Raw genomic sequence first — 23,030 nt, forward strand, 5'->3', positions numbered from 1 at the left:
ATAGCCCTCATCAAATCAAGGGATGCTGGACTTATTCAATAGCCCTCATCACATCAAGGGATGCTGGACTTATTCAATAGCCCTCATCACATCAAGGGATGCTGGACTTATTCAATAGCCCTCATCACATCAAGGGAGGCTGGACTAGTCGAATAGCCCTCATCAAATCAAGGGAGGCTGGACTTATTCAATAGCCCTCATCACATCAAGGGATGCTGGACTTATTCAATAGCCCTCATCACATCAAGGGATGCTGGACTTATTCAATAGCCCTCATCAAATCAAGGGATGCTGGACTTATTCAATAGCCCTCATCACATCAAGGGATGCTGGACTTATTCAATAGCCCTCATCACATCAAGGGATGCTGGACTTATTCAATAGCCCTCATCACATCAAGGGATGCTGGACTTATTCAATAGCCCTCATCAAATCAAGGGATGCTGGACTTATTCAATAGCCCTCATCACATCAAGGGAGGCTGGACCAGTCCAATAGCCCTCATCACATCAAGGGATGCTGGACTTATTCAATAGCCCTCATCACATCAAGGGATGTTGGACTTATTCAATAGCCCTCATCACATCAAGGGAGGCTGGACTAGTCCAATAGCCCTCATCAAATCAAGGGATGCTGGACTTATTCAATAGCCCTCATCACATCAAGGGATGCAGGACTTATTCAATAACCCTCATCACATCAAGGGATGCTGGACTTATTCAATAGCCCTCATCACATCAAGGGATGCTGGACTTATTCAATAACCCTCATCACATCAAGGGATGCTGGACTTATTCAATAGCCCTCATCACATCAAGGGATGCTGGACTTATTCAATAGCCCTCATCACATCAAGGGATGCTGGACTTATTCAATTGCCCTCATCACATCAAGGGATGCAGGACTTATTCAATAGCCCTCATCAAATCGAGGGATGCTGGCCTTATTCAATAGCCCTCATCACATCAAGGGATGCTGGACTTATTCAATAGCCCTCATCACATCAAGGGAGGCTGGACTAGTCGAATAGCCCTCATCAAATCAAGGGAGGCTGGACTTATTCAATAGCCCTCATCACATCAAGGGATGCTGGACTTATTCAATAGCCCTCATCAAATCAAGGGATGCTGGACTTATTCAATAGCCCTCATCACATCAAGGGATGCTGGACTTATTCAATAGCCCTCATCACATCAAGGGATGCTGGACTTATTCAATAGCCCTCATCACATCAAGGGATGTTGGACTTATTCAATAGCCCTCATCACATCAAGGGATGCTGGACTTATTCAATAGCCCTCATCACATCAAGGGATGCTGGACTTATTCAATAGCCCTCATAACATCAAGGGATGCTGGAATTATTCAATAGCCCTCATCACATCAAGGGATGCTGGACTTATTCAATAGCCCTCATCACATCAAGGGAGGCTGGACTAGTGAAATAGCCCTCATCAAATCAAGGGAGGCTGGACTAGTGAAATAGCCCTCATCAAATCAAGGGAGGCTGGACTAGTGAAATAGCCCTCATCAAATCAAGGGAGGCTGGACTAGTGAAATAGCCCTCATCACATCAAGGGAGGCTGGACTAGTGAAATAGCCCTCATCACATCAAGGGAGGACTGTCGTAAAGGTCTAAATGAGTAACAAGATTGACTGTTAATGTTGAAGAAGAGACTCCAGTCTGGTACATCTTGGCTTCTTTGTGTATGTGAGTTACCTTAACTCCAGGGCCTATGGAATGCATGCTAATCACACCCACCACCCTCCCTCCATCGCTCCAGCCCCCCCCCCATCCCTCACCCTCCATCCCTCCAGCCCCCCCATCCCTCAACCCCCATCCCTCACCCTCCATCCCTCCATCCCTCCAGCCCCCCCATCCCTCACCCTCCATCCCTCCTACCTCCAGCCCTCCCTCCAGCCCCCCATCCCTCACCCTCCATCCCTCCATCCCTCCATCCTCCATCCCTCCATCCCTCCAGCCCCCCATCCTCACCCTCTATCCCTCCTACCTCCAGCCCCCCCATCCCTCAACCCCCATCCCTCACCCTCCATCCCTCCAGCCCCCCCCATCCCTCAACCCCCATCCCTCACCCTCCATCCCTCCAGCCCCCCCATCCCTCACCCTCCATCCCTCCTACCTCCAGCCCTCCCTCCAGCCCCCCATCCCTCAACCTCCATCCCTCCTACCTCCAGCCCCCCTCCAGCCCCCCCATCCCTCACCCTCCATCCCTCCTACCTCCAGCCCCCTCCATCCCTCCATCCCTCCATCCCTCCTACCTCCAGCCCCCCTCCATCCCTCCATCCCTCCATCCCTCCATCCCTCCCCTCCAAATGACACAACAGGGTATAGGACTCTAAACCGTGGGCAGTGGGGTGATATATAGAGAGTATTGGACTCTGGGCAGTGGGGTGATAAATAGAGAGTATTGGACTCTGGGCAGTGGGGTGATATATAGAGGGTATTGGACTCTGGGCAGTGGGGTGATAAATAGAGAGTATTGGACTCTGGGCAGTGGGGTGATATATAGAGAGTATTGGACTCTGGGCAGTGGGGTGATATATAGAGAGTATTGGACTCTGGGCAGTGGGGTGATATATAGAGAGTGTTGATGGTGACCAGGCTAGAAGACAATATACTGTAACCTGTTGGGACAGAGACCAGGCTAGAAGGCTGCGCCGCCATGTCTGCTTGTTGAGACATCACATGGCTATGATGAGAAGAGAGGGCCAAACTGGACATCATTGGGCTATGGAGAGGAGAGAGGGCCAAACTGGACATCAGTGGGTTATGGAGAGGAGAGAGGTTAAAACTGGACATCACTGGGCTATGGAGAGGAGAGAGGGTCAAACTGGACATCACTGGGCTATGGAGAGGAGACATCACTGGGCTATGGAGAGGAGAGAGGTTCAAACTGGACATCACAGGGCTATGGAGAGGAGAGAGGGCCAAACTGGACATCACTGGGCTATGGAGAGGAGAGAGGTTCAAACTGGACGTCACTGGGCTATGGAGAGGAGAGAGGGCCAAACTGGACATAACTGGGCTATGGAGAGGAGACATCACTGGGCTACGGTGAGGAGAGAGGGTCAAACTGGACATCACTGGGCTATGGAGAGGAGAGAGGGTCAAACTGGACATCACTGGGCTATGGAGAGGAGACATCACTGGGCTACGGTGAGGAGAGAGGGCCAAACTGGACATCACTGGGCTATGGAGAGGAGAGAGGGTCAAACTGGACATCACTGGGCTATGGAGAGGAGACATCACTGGGCTATGGTGAGGAGAGAGGGTCAAACTGGACATCACTGGGCTATGGAGAGGAGAGAGGGTCAAACTGGACATCACTGGGCTATGGAGAGGAGAGAGGGCCAAACTGGACATCACTGGGCAATGGAGAGGAGACATCACTGGGCTACGGTGAGGAGAGAGGGCCAAACTGGACATCACTGGGCTATGGAGAGGAGACATCACTGGGCTACGGTGAGGAGAGAGGGTCAAACTGGACATCACTGGGCTATGGAGAGGAGAGAGGGTCAAACTGGACATCACTGGGCTATGGAGAGGAGACATCACTGGGCTACGGTGAGGAGAGAGGGCCAAACTGGACATCACAGGACTATGGTGAGGAGAGAGGGTCAAACTGGACATCACTGAGCTATGGTGAGAAGAGAGGGCCAAACTGGACATCACTGGGCTATGGAGAGGAGAGAGGGCCAAACTGGACATCACTGGGCTATGGAGAGGAGACATCACTGAGCTATGGAGAGGAGAGAGGGCCAAACTGGACATCACTGGGCTATGGAGAGGAGACATCACTGGGCTATGGAGAGGAGAGAGGGCCAAACTGGACATCACTGGGCTATGGAGAGGAGACATCACTGGGCTATGGAGAGGAGAGAGGGCCAAACTGGACATCACTGGGCTATGGAGAGGAGAGAGGGCCAAACTGGACATCACTGGGCTATGGAGAGGAGAGAGGGTCAAACTGGACATCACTGGGCTATGGAGAGGAGAGAGGGTCAAACTGGACATCACTGGGCTATGGAGAGGAGAGAGGGTCAAACTGGACATCACTGGGCTATGGAGAGGAGACATCACTGGGCTACGGTGAGGAGAGAGGGCCAAACTGGACATCACTGGGCTATGGAGAGGAGAGAGGGCCAAACTGGACATCAGTGGGCTATGGAGAGGAGAGAGGGTCAAACTGGACATCAGTGGGCTATGGAGAGGAGAGAGGGCCAAACTGGACATCACTGGGCTATGGAGAGGAGAGAGGGTCAAACTGGACATCACTGGGCTATGGAGAGGAGAGAGGGCCAAACTGGACATCAGTGGGCTATGGAGAGGAGAGAGGGTCAAACTGGACATCACTGGGCTATGGAGAGGAGAGAGGGCCAAACTGGACATCACTGGGCTATGGAGAGGAGACATCACTGGGCTACGGTGAGGAGAGAGGGCCAAACTGGACATCACTGGGCTATGGAGAGGAGAGAGGGCCAAACTGGACATCACTGGGCTATGGAGAGGAGAGAGGGCCAAACTGGACATCACTGGGCTATGGTGAGGAGAGAGGGCCAAACTGGACATCACTGGGCTATGGAGAGGAGACATCACTGGGCTATGGAGAGGAGAGAGGGCCAAACTGGACATCACTGGGCTATGGAGAGGAGACATCACTGGGCTATGGAGAGGAGAGAGGGCCAAGCTGGACATCACTGGGCTACGGAGAGGAGAGAGGTTCAAACTGGACATCACTGGGTTATGGAGAGGAGACATCACTGGGCTATGGAGAGGAGAGAGGGCCAAGCTGGACATCACTGGGCTACGGAGAGGAGAGAGGTTCAAACTGGACATCACTGGGTTATGGAGAGGAGACATCACTGGGCTATGGAGAGGAGACATCACTGGGCTATGGAGAGGAGAGAGGGCCAAGCTGCCATACCGGACATGGTCGTCAGTGTCATTGACATGGATGACAATATTTTACAAGGAATACAGTCTTTAAATAAATATAGTGGAGAGGGTTTGTAATGATGTTTGTTGAGTAGCTTTGTTAGCTGACTATCTCACATTATGAACGGATTCCCGTCTTCGACTGGCTTAGATGTTTCAAAGTAGCTATGAGGTCTGGGGGAACGTTGGGTTTCATAGGATGGTTCTAGGCCTACTGCAGGTCTGGGGGAACGTTAGGTTTCATAGGATGGTTCTAGGCCTACTGCAGGTCTGGGGGAACGTTGGGTTTCATAGGATGGTTCTAGGCCTACTGCAGGTCAGGGGGAACGTTGGGTTTCATAGGATGGTTCTAGGCCTACTGCAGGTCTGGGGGAACGTTGGGTTTCATAGGATGGTTCTAGGCCTACTGCAGGTCTGGGGGAACGTTAGGTTTCATAGGATGGTTCTAGGCCTACTGCAGGTCTGGGGGAACGTTGGGTTTCATAGGATGGTTCTAGGCCTACTGCAGGTCTGGGGGACAGTTGGGTTTCATAGGATGGTTCTAGGCCTACTGCAGGTCTGGGGGACAGTTGGGTTTCATAGGATGGTTCTAGGCCTACTGCAGGTCTGGGGGAACGTTAGGTTTCATAGGATGGTTCTAGGCCTACTGCAGGTCTGGGGGACAGTTGGGTTTCATAGGATGGTTCTAGGCCTACTGCAGTTCTGGGGGAATGTTAGGTTTCATAGGATGGTTCTAGGCCTACTGCAGGTCTGGGGGAATGTTAGGTTTCATAGGATGGTTCTAGGCCTACTGCAGGTCTGGGGGAACGTTGGGTTTCATAAGATGGTTCTAGGCCTACTGCAGGTCTGGGGGAACGTTAGGTTTCATAGGATGGTTCTAGGCCTACTGCAGGTCTGGGGGACAGTTGGGTTTCATAGGATGGTTCTAGGCCTACTGCAGGTCTGGGGGACAGTTGGGTTTCATAGGATGGTTCTAGGCCTACTGCAGGTCTGGGGGACAGTTGGGTTTCATAAGATGGTTCTAGGCCTACTGCAGGTCTGGGGGAACGTTAGGTTTCATAGGATGGTTCTAGGCCTACTGCAGGTCTGGGGGACAGTTGGGTTTCATAGGATGGTTCTAGGCCTACTGCAGGTCTGGGGGACAGTTGGGTTTCATAGGATGGTTCTAGGCCTACTGCAGGTCTGGGGGACAGTTGGGTTTCATAGGATGGTTCTAGGCCTACTGCAGGTCAGGTGGAATGTTAGGTTTCATAGGATGGTTCTAGGCCTACTGCAGGTCAGGGGGAATGTTAGGTTTCATAGGATGGTTCTAGGCCTACTGCAGGTCAGGGGGACAGTTGGGTTTCATAAGATGGTTCTAGGCCTACTGCAGGTCTGGGGGAACGTTAGGTTTCATAGGATGGTTTGTATTTGTATTTGTATTTATTATGGATCCCCATTAGCTGCTTCCAAGGCAGCAGCTACTCTTCCTGGGGTCTAGCAAAATTAAGGCCGTTATACATTTTAAAAACATTACAATACATTCATAACAGATTTCACAACATATTAAGTGTGTGCCCTCAGGCCCCTACTCTACTACCACATATCTACAACACAAAATCCATGTGTACATGTTTGTATAGTGCGTATGTTATCGTGTGTGTGTATGCATGTGTCTATGTTTGTGTTGCTTCACAGTCTCCGCTGTCCCATAAGGTGTATTTTTATCTGTTTTTTAAATCTAATTTTACTGCTGGCATGAGTTACTTGATGTGGAATAGAGTTCCATGTAGTCATGGCTCTGTGTAGTACTGTGCACCTCCCATAGTCTGTTCTTGACATTGGGATTGTGAAGAGACCTCTGGTCTCATGTCTTGTGGGGTATGCATGGGTGACCGAGCTGTGTGCCAGTAGTTCAAACAGACAGCTCGATTCATTCATCATGTCAATACCTCTCACAAATACAAGTAGTGATGAAGTTAATCTCTCCTCCACTCTGAGCCAGGAGAGATTGACATGCATATTATTCATGTTAGCTCTCTGTATACATCCAAGGGCCAGTCGTGCTGCCCTGTTCTGAGCCAATTGCAATTTTCCTAAGTCCCTCTTTGTGGCACCTGACCACACGACTGAACAGTAGTCCAGTGCGACAAAACTAGGGCCTGTAGGACCTGCCTTGTTGATAGTGCTGTTAAGAAGGCAGAGCAGCGCTTTATTATGGACAGACTTCTCCCCATCTTAGCTACTGTTGTATCAATATGTTTAGACCATGACAGTTTACAATCCAGGGTTACTCCAGGGCAGTTTAGTCACCTCGACTTGCCTAATTTCCACATTATTCATTACGAGATGTAGTTGAGGTTTAGGGTTTACTGAATGATTTGTCCCAAATACAATGCTTTTAGTTTTGGAAATATTTAGGACTAACTTATTCCTTGCCACCCATTCTGAAACGAATTGCAGTTCTTTGTGATGAATGAGCCATCTGAGTCAATGAATGATGGAGCGGAGTTTGCCTTTTTGCCCAAAATTAAGTGTTGCAGTCATTTCAGTTGCTGTGGTAGCTGACGTGTATAGTGTTGAGTCATCCGCATACATAGACACACTGGCTTTACTCAAAGCAAGTGACATGTCATTGGTAAAGATTGAAAAAAGTAAGGGGCCTAGACAGCTGCCCTGGGGAATTCCTGATTCTACCTGGATTTTGTTGGAGAGGCTTCCATTAAAGAACATCCTCTGTGTTCTGTTAGACAGGTAACTCTTTACCCACAATATAGCAGGGGGTGTAAAGCCATAACACATATAAGTTTTTCCAGCAACAGACTATGATCGATAATGCCAAAAGACGCACTGAAGTCTCACAAAACAGCTCCCACAATCTTTTTATCATCAATTTCTCTCAACAAATAGTCAGTAATTTGTGTAAGTGCTGTGCTTGTTGAATGTCCTTCCCTATAAGTGTGCTGAAAGTCTGTTGTTAATTTGTTTACTGTGAAATAGCATTTTATCTGGTCAAACACAATTTATTCCAAAAGTTTACAAAGGGTTGGTAACAGGCTGATTGGTTGGCTATTTGAGCCTGTAAAGGGGGCTTTACTATTCTTAGGTAGGGGAATAACTTTTGCTTCCCTCCAGGCCTGAGGGCACACACTTTCTAGTAGGCTTAAATTGAAAATATGTCAAATAGGAGTGGCAATATCGTCCGCTATTATCCTCAGTATTTTCCATCCAAGTCGTCAGACCCCGGGGGCTTGTCATTGTTGATTGACTAATATTTTTTTCACCTCTTTCACACTTACTTTACGGAATTCAAAACTACAATGCTTGTCTTTCATAATGTGGTCAGATATACTTGGATGTGTAGTGTCAGCATTTGTTGCTGGCATGTCATGCCTAAGTTTGCTAATCTTGCCAATAAAAAAATCATTACAGTAGTTTGCAATATCAGTGGGTTTTATGATGAATGAGCCATCTGATTCAATGAATGATGGAGCTGAGTTTGCCTTTTTGCCCAAATATTTCATTTAAGGTGCTCCAAAGCTTTTTACTATCATTCTTTATGTCATTTATCCTTGTTTCATATTGTAGTTTCTTCTTATTATTATTCAGTTTAGTCACATGATTTCTCAATTTGCAATACGTTTGCCAATCGGTTGTGCAGCCAGACTTATTTGCCATTCATTTCGCCTCATCCCTCTCAACCAAACAATTTTTCAATTCCTCATCAATCCACGGGATTTAACAGTTTTTACAGTCATTTTCTTAATGGGTGCATGCTTATTAGTAACTGGAATAGGCAATTTCATAAATGTGTCAAATGCAGCGTCTGGTTGTTCGTCATTACACACCACCGACCAATAAATATTATCCACATCAACAACATAGGAATCACTAGAGAACTTCTTGTATGACCTCAATATTGTATGTCTCTTTGCTTGACATCGTGGGAAAATCAAAAGAAATCAGCCAAGACCTCAGAAAAACAATTGTAGACCTCCACAAGTCTGGTTCATCCTTGGGAGCAACTTCCAAATGCCTGAAGGTACCATGTTCATCTGTACAAACAATAGTATGCAAGTATAAACACCATGGGACCACGCAGCCGTCATACCGCTCAGGAAGGAGATGCGTTCTGTCTCCTAGAGATTAGCATATTTTGGTGCGAAAAGTAGAAATCAATCCCAGAACAACAGCAAAGGACCTTGTGAAGATGCTGGAGGAAACAGGTACAAAAGTATCTATATCCACAGTAAAACGAGTCCTATATCGACATAACCTGAAAGGCCACGCAGCATGGAAGAAGCCACTGCTCCAAAACCGCCATAAAAAAGCCAGACTACGGTTTGCAACTGCACATGGGGACAAAGATCATACTTTTTGGAGAAATGTCCTTGGGTCTGATGAAAAAAAATAGAACTGATTGGCCGTAATGACCATCGTCATGTTTGGAGGAAAAAGGGGGTCCTTGCAAGCCGAGGAACACCATCCCAACCGTGAAGCACGGGGGTGGCAGCATCATGCTGTGGGGGTGCTTTGCTGCAGGAGGGACTGGTGCACTTCACAAAATAGATGGCATCATTAGGAAGGAAAATTATGTGGGTATATTGAAGCAACATCTCAAGACATCAGTCAGGAAGTTAAAGCTTGGTCGCAAATGGGTCTTCCAAATGGACAATGACCCCAAGCATACTTCCAAAGTTGTGGCAAAATGGCTTAAGGACAACAAAGTCAAGGTATTGGAGTGGCCATCACAAAGCCCTGACCTCAATCATATAGAAAATATGTGGGCAGAACTGAAAAAGCGTGTGCGAGCAAGGAGGCCTACAAACCTGACTCAGTTACACCAGCTTTGTCAGGAGGAATGGGCCAGAATTCACCCACCTTATTGTGGGAAGCTTGTGGAAGGCTACCCGAAACTTTTGACCCAAGTTAAACAATTTAAAGGCAATGCTACCAAATACTAATTGAGTGTATGTAAACTTCTGACCCACTGGGAATGTGATGAAAGAAATGAAAGCTGAAATAAACAATTCTCTCTACTATTATTCTGACACTTCACATTCTTAAAATAAAGTGGTGATCCTAACTGACCTAAGACAGGGAGTTTCTACTAGGATTAAATGTCAGGAATTGTGAAAAACTGAGTTTAAATGTATTTGGCTAAAGGTGTATGTAAACTTCCGACTTCAACTGTAGGTCTTGAAATACATCCACAGGTACACCTCCAATTGACTCAAATGATCAGAAGCTTCTAAAGCCATGACATCATTTTCTGGATTTTTCCAAGCTGTTTAAAAGCACAGTCAACTTAGTGTATGTAAACTTCTGACCCACTGGAATTGTGATACAGTGAATTATAAGTGAAATAATCTGTCTGTAAACAATTGTTGGAAAAATTACTTGTGTCATGCACAAAGTAGATGTCCTAACCGATTTGCCAAAACTATAGTTTGTTAACAAGAAATGTGTGGAGTGGTTGAAAATCATTCACTAAACCCTAAACCTCAACTACATCTCGTAATGAATAATGTGGAAATTGAGCAAGTTGAGGTGACTAAACTGCTTGGAGTAACCCTGGATTGTAAACTGTCATGGTCTAAACATATTGATACAACAGTAGCTAAGATGGGGAGAAGTCTGTCCATAATAAAGTGCTACTCTGCATTCTTGACAACACTATCAACAAGGCAGGTCCTACAGGCCCTAGTTTTGTCGCACCTAGACTACTGTTCAGTCGTGTGGTCAGGTGCCACAAAGAGGGACTTAGGAAAATTGCAGTTGGCTTAGAACAGGGCAGCACGGCTGGCCCTTAAAAGTACTTTGAGAGCTAACATTAATGACATGCATGTCAGTCTCTCCTGGCTCAGAGTGGAATAGAGATTCACTTCATCACTACTTGTTTTTGTAAGAGGTGTTGACAAGCTGAATGTACCGAGCTGTCTGTTTTAAACTACTATCACACAGCTCGGAAACCCATGCATACCCCACAAGACATGCCACCAGAGGTCTCTTCACAATCCCCAAGTCCAGAACAGACTATAGGAGGTGCACAGTACTACATAGAGCCATGACTACATGGAACTCTATTTCACATCAGGTTACTGATGCAAGCAATAGAATCAGATTTAAAAAAACATGTGAAAATACACCTTATGGAACAACGGGGACTGTGAAGAGACACACACGAAGGTACAGACACACGCATAAGCATACATTGTAATATTGTTGTATGGTGATATTATACGTTTTGTATTGTATATTTTGTATTGTAGATAGGTAGTGGTGTAATAATGTTATATGATGTACTGTTTTATATTTTGTTTTATATGTAATGTAAGTGCTTTAATATGTTTGGACCCCAGGAAGAGTAGCTGCTGCCTTGGCAGGAACTAATGGGGATCCATAATAAACTCCAGGAAGAGTAGCTGCTGCCTTGGCAGGAACTAATGGGGATCCATAATAAACCCCAGGAAGAGTAGCTGCTGCCTTGGCAGGAACTAATGGGGATCCATAATAAATACATACTGTGGGGAAAACAAGTATTTGATACACTGCCGATTTTGCAGGTTTTCCTACTTACAAAGCATGTAGAGGTCTGTCATTTTTTATCATAGGTACACTTCAACTGTGAGAGACGGAATCTAAAATCAAAAATCCAGAAAATCACATTGTATGATTTTTAAGTAATTAATTTGCATTTTATTGCATGACATAAGTATTGCTATTAGCTCATAGAAACACATTGAATAAGAGCCTCATACATGGATAAACAGATAGTAAAAAAATGAAGTTTGTTCTGAAGTGTCTGTCCTTTTTCTGAGAGATATAAGAAAGATTACATGTATTTAACCCCTTATTTTAGGCTCTAAACTACATCCATCTGTTCTTCCATTCATTTTTTAAACGGGTACCTTCAGACCAGTCTTGTGAGGCTTGTGGGTGTTCTAGAGCAAAACAACTGACCCGTACGTGTTCGGTGAGAGTCTCACCTTTCCATAGAGGGGTGTTGCCCAATTAATGTGTAGCCCAAACTGTTCGGACGCTATGCTACAGAATAGAAGTTGGCAGATCGGCTTTACCGACTTCAGACGAGTCCGTGACACTTGTGGGGGTCTTAGAGCAAAACGGAGAACACCATCGTGTTCATGAGAGTCTCGTAATCGAGATGGTCTGACAAACACCGCTCTAGCTCTGCCACCTTTCACCGCAGATGCGGAAGGGCGACATCGGCGGATGCAGTGGATTGAGACGCAGCCCATGCAAAAAAAACAGATATCTCTTAAACTTAAACTGACGGATTCTGATTGGGATTTCTTTATTATTATTATTATCAGAATTCCACAGGGGCATCGACTCTAGGGCATTAACCTGTCTCCTCCCCTTCATCTACACTGATTGAAGTGGATTTAACAAGTAACATATATATAAGGGATCATAGCTTTCACATGTATTCACCTGGTCAGTCTATATCATGGAAAGAACATGTTCTTAATGTTTTGTATACTCAGTGTACATCGTCCAACGAAATGCTTACTTGCAGGTTCCTTCTCGACAACGCAACAACATTAAGAAATAATAAAATATAAGAATATGAACATAAAGTAAATGACTCAGTTAAAGTAGTAGAATAGAACAGACATTTTAGCATAAGTATAGTACAGGAAGGTACAATTTATAGCTCAATATTTACATGTGTTTTGGGGATGGGGGGCAGTGTATAAACCAGGGGTGCCACTTTGGTTTTAGAAGTGGGGGGGACATAACCTGGAGGGGGGTCTGGGGGTCCTCTGGCATAATTTTTTTGGCCCTCAAAAGCTAATTCCCTGAGTTTTTACACAATCCAATATCCCATCTCTATTTAGAACAAAAAGTTAGCAAAAATGCTCACAGTCATCAAGCAAGGTAAGATATCATTATTACATATGTTTAAGTGATTAATAAGACTGATCTAAAGGTAATTCAATAATAAATATTGTGTTGCACCTTTGACCAATAGCCTAACAAACGAACAACTCTTGAAAAAATATCCTATATATATAAAATTTCCGCCAGACCGACCAGCCAGCCCGAGCTGCCTGCACGCCCGACCCCCACCAGTCTAGTCAATAACTCAACTCTCTCCCAACACAATTTCCTTCCCAGTTCCCAAGGGAAAGGTTTGGAAACAAACAAACAAACAAAAAACACATACATTAACACACAGAAACAGCAAATCCTCCATATAATGATTCTCATAGGACTAATAGTACTGTAGAGCTCTTTTTACTTGCACACAATATATCTGGGTCGCCCCGTCCTGCCCCTAGGGGTCCACCGCCCTGCAGCGCCCCAACCCAACACACCCCACTCAGCTTTAGGATCTTAGTGAAACATTCATAATTGGTTTCGGGGGTGTTAAGCCAAGGCCATAGTGACAACCCACAGGACGTCAGAACCCCAGGGCCAGGACTGAGCAGCCCAGCATCTAGGGATTGCCTAAATAGGTATCTCCCTTGACGTGGGCATGTTTTCAATAAATATTTGATTTGATTTGATTTGACTCCTTTAGTCATACTGTATTCCGTATAAAGAATCCAGACCTCATGAAAGTTTCCCAGTATACCCTTCATCTTGTAATAAATCAAATCTAGTGACACATAACTTGACATTGTGGGAGGATAAACAACCTTCCAATTAATGGCAATGCATTTCTTAGCTGCTATAAATGCGTGGTTGCACAGTTTCTTCAGATAACAGTCTCCAGTATCAACATTTCCGAGCAAACAAAAACAGGGAGAAGGGAGAATCTGTAGACATGCTGAGATAAAAATAACCCATACTCTTTGCCAGAAATCAGCCAGCCTTCACAAAACCATAACATGTGCAAATATGTCCCCTTTTTGTGTTTTACACCTCCAGCAGAGGAATTCCATTTTCTGAGTGCATGTTATTCAGTTACACTGGCATATAGTACGTTCTATGGATGGTCTTAAACTGCAGTCATTTATGTCTGAGATGATATGAACATGACTGAGCATTGAAACATATCTGTATCCATTCGTCATCACCAATAGCTTCCTGTATCCATTCGTCATCACCAATAGCTTCTACCAGGTCTTCCTCACATTTTGTGTCATCGGGAAAAGCCTCTATCAACCCAGTTTGGAAATCAACTTTAGAGGTTTGTCAGACTGCCTTAAAATAGCATCTGGCTTGTCCAGTGTTTGCTGCACGGAGAGAATAAAGTGTTGTATCTGCAACGATTCACCTCAGCTCCGTCACAGGCTGGTCTTCCCTGGTTGCCTGATCCTGCTGAGACCCCATGTCAACATCTGATCCTCCTAAAATGAGGCATGACAAAGAATGACCTTGGTGTACATTTATACATTATATATTATTCAAGAATAGAATCAATGGTTCATTAATTGAAATCACCATTATTCCCAGATCCCAGACTGTAGCTTTAAGCTTAAGCTGCTGTCCTGTAGCTACTGTAGGCCGACCCATCAATTCAAGATGGAACTTTTGTATCATTCACTGATATTGTTAATATACTGCAAAGAAATCACCTGAGCTCCGTAGACAGGTCTTCCCTGGTTTTCTGACCCTACTGGGACACCTGTCACCATCTAAGACGTGATGAGCATAACGTTGGGTGCTGACTTGGGGCGGCAGGTAGCTTAGTGGTTAAGAGCGTTGTGCCAGTAACCGAACGGTCGCTGGTTCTAATCCCCGAGCCGACTAGGTGAAAAAAATCTGTCGATGTGCCCTTGAGCAAGGCACTTAACCCTAATTGCTCCTGTAAGTCGCTCTGGATAAGAGCGTCTGCTAAATGACTAAAATGTAATGTAAATGGCTGCATTCCTGCGGGGATGTCTGCGGGACCTGCAGTTCCCGACAGAGATCATTATGGCGTGGTCGGCATTATTCAAGCTGCCGGCGGTAACGGGCGGTCAGACAGACGACTTTGGGATGAAGATATTTTTGTTGTCCCACAGATTATTTGGAAACGGTCCTCTTTCTGCTTTGTATGCGTTAGCCTACCTATTGTATTAAAATAACATAATTATTTCTCATTATTCACACAGTCAGAATTCGCTGCTTCAACGTCAGTAGCCTCTCCTCTCCTAGTTGGGCGTGAGAGTGCGCCTAGTACGTGTGGTCTCATTGAAATAGAGTAGGCTGCCTACGTGGGCGGAGAATCACGTGGCAGTTAACTTGAATATGAAATTAACTTAAATATGATTAGACTGTAGTTTACTACAGTGTCTGTAAATAAATATTGATAACGGAAAGAAGTAGAGGGTGAGTCGAAGTACAATCAAAAAATGTAATCATCGTTGAAAAGGAAAAGGTAACAACGCGGACATAGGTTAGGTTACTATGGTGACCATAGGTTAGGTTACTATGGTGAGCATAGGTTAGGTTACTATGGTGAGCATGGGTTAGGTTACTATGGTGAGCATAGGTTAGGTTACTATGGCGACCATAGGTTAGGTTACTATGGTGAGCATAGGTTAGGTTACTATGGTGAGCATAGGTTAGGTTACTATGGTGAGCATAGGTTAGGTTACTATGGTGAGCATAGGTTAGGTTACTATGGTGAGCATAGGTTAGGTTACCATGGTGAGCATAGGTTAGGTTACTATGGTGAGCATAGGTTAGGTTACTATGGTGAGCATAGGTTAGGTTACTATGGTGAGCATAGGTTAGGTTACTATGGTGATCATAGGTTAGGTTACTATGGTGAGCATAGGTTAGGTTACTATGGTGAGCGATGTGGAGATGACTAGTACGGATCGCCCCCCTGGTGGTCTTACTAGGTTCATTAACTCACAAAGTCTCTTTGCCTGTAGATCTTCTCTTGACCACACAGGGTGGGTCAACTCCCACCGCGGGCTGTAGGTCTGGATTATCCCGTGGTATGAGCCTCTTTCTCGATGAGGGGGCCTTCCTGTCTTCCTACCCTAGGCTGAGTTAGCAGTGAAGCCCTGGGCTCCACTTTATCATCCCCAGGCCATCCCCTCTTGGTCTATCTCTGATTACCACAGAGGTTAGCTCACTCCTTCCTACTGTTAACACGCCACGGGTTGTTTCTGACACGGTATACTACGGGTCAGCGGGGGCTATTTTTGTGTACGACACCAACGAGCAATCCAATATTTATTTATAGTCCACTCTGGGCTATTTTAACGTGGCCCGGGTCTCTTACTGTGTGTTATCTCAACCACGGGGTTATACTATTTTATAACATAGTCTCAGACACTCCTGCTAGCGGCTGGTCCTCCCTTCCTAGTTGACCGGACAACACTCTCACGGGTGAGTCACACTCGCTAAGTCCCGGGTATAGGGTTTCAGCTAAGACTAATTTCTTGAAATTAATTATTAGCAGAAAGCAGGGGTTCGACACTTCGTCTGAGTAAGGAGAAACTATAGATACTCAGCGCTCCTTTTACACAGTTACCATGGAGTTCCCCTGTGGTTTCCTGTTGGAGCTCCCCTGTGGTTTCCTGTTGGAGCTCCCCTGTGGTTTCCTGTTGGAGCTCCCCTGTGGTTTCCTGCTGGAGCTCCCCTGTGGTTTCCTGCTGGAGCTCCCCTGTGGTTTCCTGCTGGAGCTCCCCTGTGGTTTCCTGTTGGAGCTCCCCTGTGGTTTCCTGCTGGAGCTCCCCTGTGGTTTCCTCCTGGAGCTCCCCTGTGGTTTCCTCCTCGAGCTCCCCTGTGGTTTCCTGCTGGAGCCCACAATATGGTCTGGCCGTGGGACACCTAAGATGAAACCAGCAACACTTCTCTTTTGGTTCCACTAGTTAATGAAAACCAGTAACACGTCTCTTTTTGTCACGCCCTGGCTCTGGGGACTCTCGTATGTTGAGCCAGGGTGTTTATTTTGTTTAGGTTCTAGTCGTTGTCTATCTATGTTGGCCTGAGTGACTCCCAATCAGAGGCAACGAGTGTCAGCTGGTTGTCTCTGATTGGGAGCCATATTTAACTGTCTGTCTTTCACTTTGTGTTTGTGGTTTCTTGTTCGTGTTGGTTTGTGGTTAAACCATAGACGTCACGTTTTTCGTTTGTTGTTTTGATCGTGTCATCTTGAAATAAATATAAATATGTTCACCTGCAACGCTGCGCCTTGGTCTCTCCATGACGATCGTGACAGAAGAAACCACCAAAACCAGACCAAGCAGCGTGTCCAGGAGCCATCGCTAGCAGATCTCCGGGGCAACCTCGACTGGGTCAAGCCTAGTGAGGAGCAGAGAGGGTGGACTTGGGACCAGTTGAGGAAGAGCTTCGACTGGGTCAAGCCCATTGAGGAGCTGAATGGCGGGAGTTGGAGACAGAGGAGCGAGAGTTGGGCGAGAACGATGGAGGCCTGGCCCACGGGGGGAGAGACCCCAGAAAATTTTTTAGGGGGGCTCACGACGTCGGGGCAGCAGGAGGCCGCGATAGAGCGGTCCAGCGGGTTGGCAGAGGAGGCCGCCAGGTTACGGGAGTCACTGGTCACCAGGGGGAAGGAGGTTGTAGAGGCACGGCGAGAGGTACTGGCGTGTGTTGCCAGTCCGGTCCGGCCTGTTCCTGATCCCCACGTAGGGCCAGTGGTGTGTGTTCCCAGTACGGTCCGGCCTGTTCCTGCCACTCCCACCAAGTCAGTGGTGCGTTTCGTCAGCCCGGCGCGGCCCGTTCCTGCTCTCCGCACCAAGTCAGTGGTGCGCGTTGTCAGCCCGGTCCGGCCCATTCCTGCTCCCCGCACCAAGTCAGTGGTGCGCGTCGTCAGCCTGGTAAGGCCCATTCCTGCTCCCCGCACCAAGTCAGGGGTGCGCTTCGTCAGCCCGGTCCGGCCCATTCCTGCTCCCCGCACCAAGGCAGTGGTGCGCTTCGTCAGCCCGGCTCGGCCCGTTCCTGCTCCCCGCACCAAGTCAGTGGTGTGCTTCGTCAGCCCAGTCCGGCCTGTCCCTGCTCCACGCACCAAGCCTACGGTGTGCGTCGTCAGCCTGGTAAGGCCCGTTCCTCCTCCACGCACCAAGCCAGGGGTGCGCGTCGTCAGTCCAGCACAACCCGTGCCTGGGTCATGTCCGAGCCGGATCCGCCGCCGAGGCGGAGTGCCCACCCGGTCCCTCCCTGTTGTGGTTGGTTGGCGCGGTCGGAGTCCCGCGCCTTGGGGGAAGTACTGTCACGCCTGGCTCTGGGGACTCTCGTATGTTGAGCCAGGGTGTTTATTTTGTTTAGGTTCTAGTCGTTGTCTATCTATGTTGGCCTGAGTGACTCCCAATCAGAGGCAACGAGTGTCAGCTGGTTGTCTCTGATTGGGAGCCATATTTAACTGTCTGTCTTTCACTTTGTGTTTGTGGTTTCTTGTTCGTGTTGGTTTGTGGTTAAACCATAGACGTCACGTTTTTCGTTTGTTGTTTTGATCGTGTCATCTTGAAATAAATATAAATATGTTCACCTGCAACGCTGCGCCTTGGTCTCTCCATGACGATCGTGACACTTTTGGTTCCACTAGTTAATGAAAACCAGTAACACGTCTCTTTTGGTTCCACAATTTCACAACTGATGGATTTGATTGTATTTTTTTTTATATAGCAATTATAATGTAAAAGCTTCTAACAATAACAATCAAGTTATGTTCTTACCTTACCCCAAAAGTCTTCTGACTTCTAAAACATCAATCAGCTCCTGATCGGTCCTCCCCAGAATCTCCTCTCCGGTCCCTCTCTTTCATATTGAGTTGTATATCCCTTAATTACCCAGCCCAGGCCTCCTTTAAACTACAGCCACACAAGACATCCTCCCCCTTACATGTGACATTTAAGCATAGTTACATAAAACACTTGTTCCTTTACACGTGTGTCTACACAGAGTCAGGTAACACATTGGTTCCTTCGAAAGGTGACGACAATCCGTGTTGTCATCTGCCTCATGGCCCATGTGCCGTCAGGCAATTCTACCAACTCCATCCCAGGGCCGAGATCTGACAGGGGGGGGGGTCGCCATGTAAGATGAACCTCCACCCTCCGGCAGAGGAACATCTGCATACAGTCTACCCGCACCCGTCATCCACTCTCTGTCTCTGTCTGGGTTTCGCTGCTCCCCAGCTGCCTGGAGACTGGAGGAGTCACCAGGTCAAACTGACTAGGCTTCTTTTTCATTTTCCTTGTCTCAGTGTTACCATAGCTCTGTCTGGAGAGTGGAGGAGTCACCAGGTCATCTACCTTGTCTCAGTGTTACCATAGCTCTGTCTGGAGAGTGGAGGAGTCACCAGGTCATCTACCTTGTCTCAGTGTTACCATAGCTCTGACTGGAGACTGGAGGAGTCACCAGGTCATCTACCTTGTCTCAGTGTTACCATAGCTCTGTCTGGAGAGTGGAGGAGTCACCAGGTCATACTGACCAGGCTTATTCACGACAGCGAGCGTTGCGCCTTTTCGTTTTTCAATAAGTATTGATTATCCATTTATTTGTCTCTGCCTGCAAATCGTCCTCCTAAAAGGTAGGCTATATCCTATAGGACTAAGCTAGGCTATACCCTACAGGACTATGCTAGGCTATACTCTATTGGACTAAGCTAGGCTATATCCTATAGGACTAAGCTAGGCTATACCCTATAGGACTAAGCTAGGCTATACCCTACAGGACTATGCTAGGCTATACCCTATAGGACTATGCTAGGCTATATCCTATAGGACTAAGCTAGGCTATACCCTACAGGACTATGCTAGGCTATATCCTATAGGACTAAGCTAGGCTATACCCTACAGGACTATGCTAGGCTATACCCTACAGGACTATGCTAGGCTATACCCTACAGGACTATGCTAGGCTATATCCTACAGGACTATGCTAGGCTATACCCTATAGGACTAAGCTAGGCTATACCCTATTGGACTAAGCTAGGCTATACCCTACAGGACTATGCTAGGCTATATCCTATAGGACTAAGCTAGGCTATACCCTACAGGACTATGCTAGGCTATACCCTATAGGACTATGCTAGGCTATACCCTACAGGACTAAGCTAGGCTATACCCTACAGGACTATGCTAGGCTATACCCTATAGGACTAAGCTAGGCTATACCCTATAGGACTAAGCTAGGCTATACCCTACAGGACTATGCTAGGCTATACCCTATAGGACTAAGCTAGGCTATACCCTATAGGACTAAGCTAGGCTATATCCTATAGGACTATGCAAAACGTAGCAAGTGTCGCTGTCATCATTCTTGCTGCTTCCAGTTCAGTAGCCATACCTGCGAGATCAGGTGAGCGTGTGGTCTCAATTAAATAGAGTAGACTATAGACTATGCATGGGGCGGAGAAGCACAGGGCAGTTATCTTTCCAAGGAAATGTACTTCCTAAATAGGCCTATGATTAGTCTATAGTTTACTACATTGCCTATAAATAGGCCTAAATATTGATCACTCATATTTAATATGCCATTTAACAACTATTTTATCCAAAGCGACTTACAGTCACGCGTGCATACATTTTTTGTGTATGGGTGGTCCCGGGGATCGAACCCACTACCCTGGCGTTACAAGCGCCATGCTCTACCAGCTGAGCTACAGAGGACCACTCCATATTTCTCAGTCTGAAAATCTTCCCACTCCTAAAAGGTAGGCTATAAAAATAGCTAAAGAGAAAGTGCAAGTCTCTCCAACTCTGCTCTCTTCAAAATGTTGTATACATCTGGCCCTTCATTGGACACTGTGTTAACAAACCTCCAAACGAGCTTCAATGCCATACAACACTCCTTCAGTAGCCTCCAACTGCTCTTAAACACTAGTAAAACTAAATGCATGCTTTTCAATCGAACGCTGCTGGCACCCGCCCACCCGACTAGAATCACCACTCTTGACGGGTCTGACCTAGAGTATGTGGACAACTACAAATACCTAGGTGTCTGGTTAGACTGTAAACTCTCCTTCCAGACTCACATAAAGAATCTCCAATCCAAAGTTAAATCTAGAATCGGCTTCCTATTTCGCAACAAAGCCTCCTTCACTCATGCTGCCAAACATGCCCTCGTAAAACTGACTATCCTACCGATCCTTGACTTCGGCGATGTCATTTACAAAATAGCCTCCAACACTCTACTCAGCAAATTGGATGTAGTCTATCACAGTGCCATCCGTTTTGTCTCCAAAGCCCCATACGCTACCCACCACTGTGACCTGTACGCTCTTGTTGGCTGGTCCTCACTACATGTTCGTCAGTCAAACCCACTGGCTCCAGGCCATCTATAAATCACTGCTAGGCAAATCCCTGCCTTATCTTAGCTCATTGGTCACCATAGCAGCACCCACCCGTAGTCTGCGCTCCAGCAGGTATATCTCACTGGTCATTCCCAAAGCCAACACCTCCTTTGGCCGCCATTCCTTCCAGTTCTCTGCTGCCAATGACTGGAACGAATTGCAAAAATCTCTGAAGCTGGAGACTCTTATCTCCCTCACTAACTTTAAGCATCAGTTGTCAGAGCACCTTACCGATCACTGCACCTGTACACAGCCCATCTGAAATTAGCCCACCCAACTACCTCATCCCTATATTGTTATTTATTTTGCTCTTTTGCACCCCAGTATCTCTATTTGCACATAATCTCTTGCACATCTAGCATTCCAGTGTTAATACTATTGTAATTATTTTGCACTATAGCCTATTTATTGCCTTACCTCCATAACTTGCTACATTTGCACACACTGTATATATATTTTCTGTTGTATTTTTGACTTTATGTTTTTTACCCCATATGTAACTCTGTGTTGTTGTTTTTATCGCACTGCTTTGCTTTATCTTGGCCAGGTCGCAGTTGTAAATGAGAACTTGTTCTCAACTGGCTTACCTGGTTAAATAAAGGTGAAATAAATAAATAAAATAAATAAATAAATAAAATAAAATAAAAAACTACATCTAGCATATTGGCTGATATAGCCCAGTAATACAATATAAAGGCCATGCGAGAATCTTTGGAAATGTAACCTATTTCGTAAGTTATTTTTTGCGCATTTCATATTGCCTATAGGGTGGAAAATTGCTGGGACCATGGCTGGCAAGTGAGTTGCGTCACATACTGTACACCTTAACAACAACAACAACAACAACAATAACAATAACAATAACAATAACAATAACAATAACATTGTGGGACTGCGGTTGGGAGTCGGACAGAAGCCAGCGGGTGCAGGCAGGAGCGGGATGAAGAAATGGGTCCTGTGCAGACCTCTACTGTGCACCATGACAGACCTCTACTGTGCACCATGACAGACCTCTACTGTGCACCATGACAGACCTCTACTGTGCACCATGACAGACCTCTACTGTGCACCATGACAGACCTCTACTGTGCACCATGACAGTGAAGCCTGTAACGTTAGAGCTGTTTATTACTGTGTCAGTGTGAAAAGTAGGGAATTAGCCAGGGAAACTGACAGATCAATACCGTTACATTGCCATACTGACTAATAAAACTCAAATTGCACTGAAAAAACGTCAGAATATCAATATTTAATCGTTTGGCCGATGGTTTCATCGTTTGATTCAGGTCTAGTGTGATTGAGGCAAAAATAATAGCTCACGTTAGCCAACTTTTGGCCAGCTCTCTTTCTAACGGTACATCAACTGGCGAAAGCTAGCAGAGTTCATTTTACTTCTGAAACGGGACAAAACAAATGCTGCAAAACATTTCCTTACAAACAACAGCTGTTAGATAGTAATAATAGCTAAAGGCTAGCTTATTCATTCACCTCAGTCGAGAGGGGATGACACGTTAGCTAACGTCACATGTCAGTTACAATAGTAGCTCAGCACTGCGAATAAACACTAGTTTAGTTTTTTTATTCTGTTAAGTTAAACAGCAGTTACCTTGCCAGCTATATCAGTCAACTAAATAGTAGCCAGTTTCTGCTCTGCTTGCTTTTACAACTCGGTGAAAGAGAGCGCAACACATACACACTGAACTATGCTCAACTCTCTCGTGCTGGTCCAGCCAGCCTTTCAGAAGCTTTGCCTTCACACAGCCTGTCAGCCCCGCTCTGTGGTAACCATAGTAACCTAACCTAAATCCGCTGACGGACCTTGCGGTCGTGGACAGGCTGTGATGCAACCGGTCAGGACGCTCTCAA

This window comes from Coregonus clupeaformis, unplaced genomic scaffold (assembly GCF_020615455.1).
Source record: "Coregonus clupeaformis isolate EN_2021a unplaced genomic scaffold, ASM2061545v1 scaf0002, whole genome shotgun sequence".
Lineage (NCBI taxonomy): Eukaryota > Metazoa > Chordata > Actinopteri > Salmoniformes > Salmonidae > Coregonus > Coregonus clupeaformis.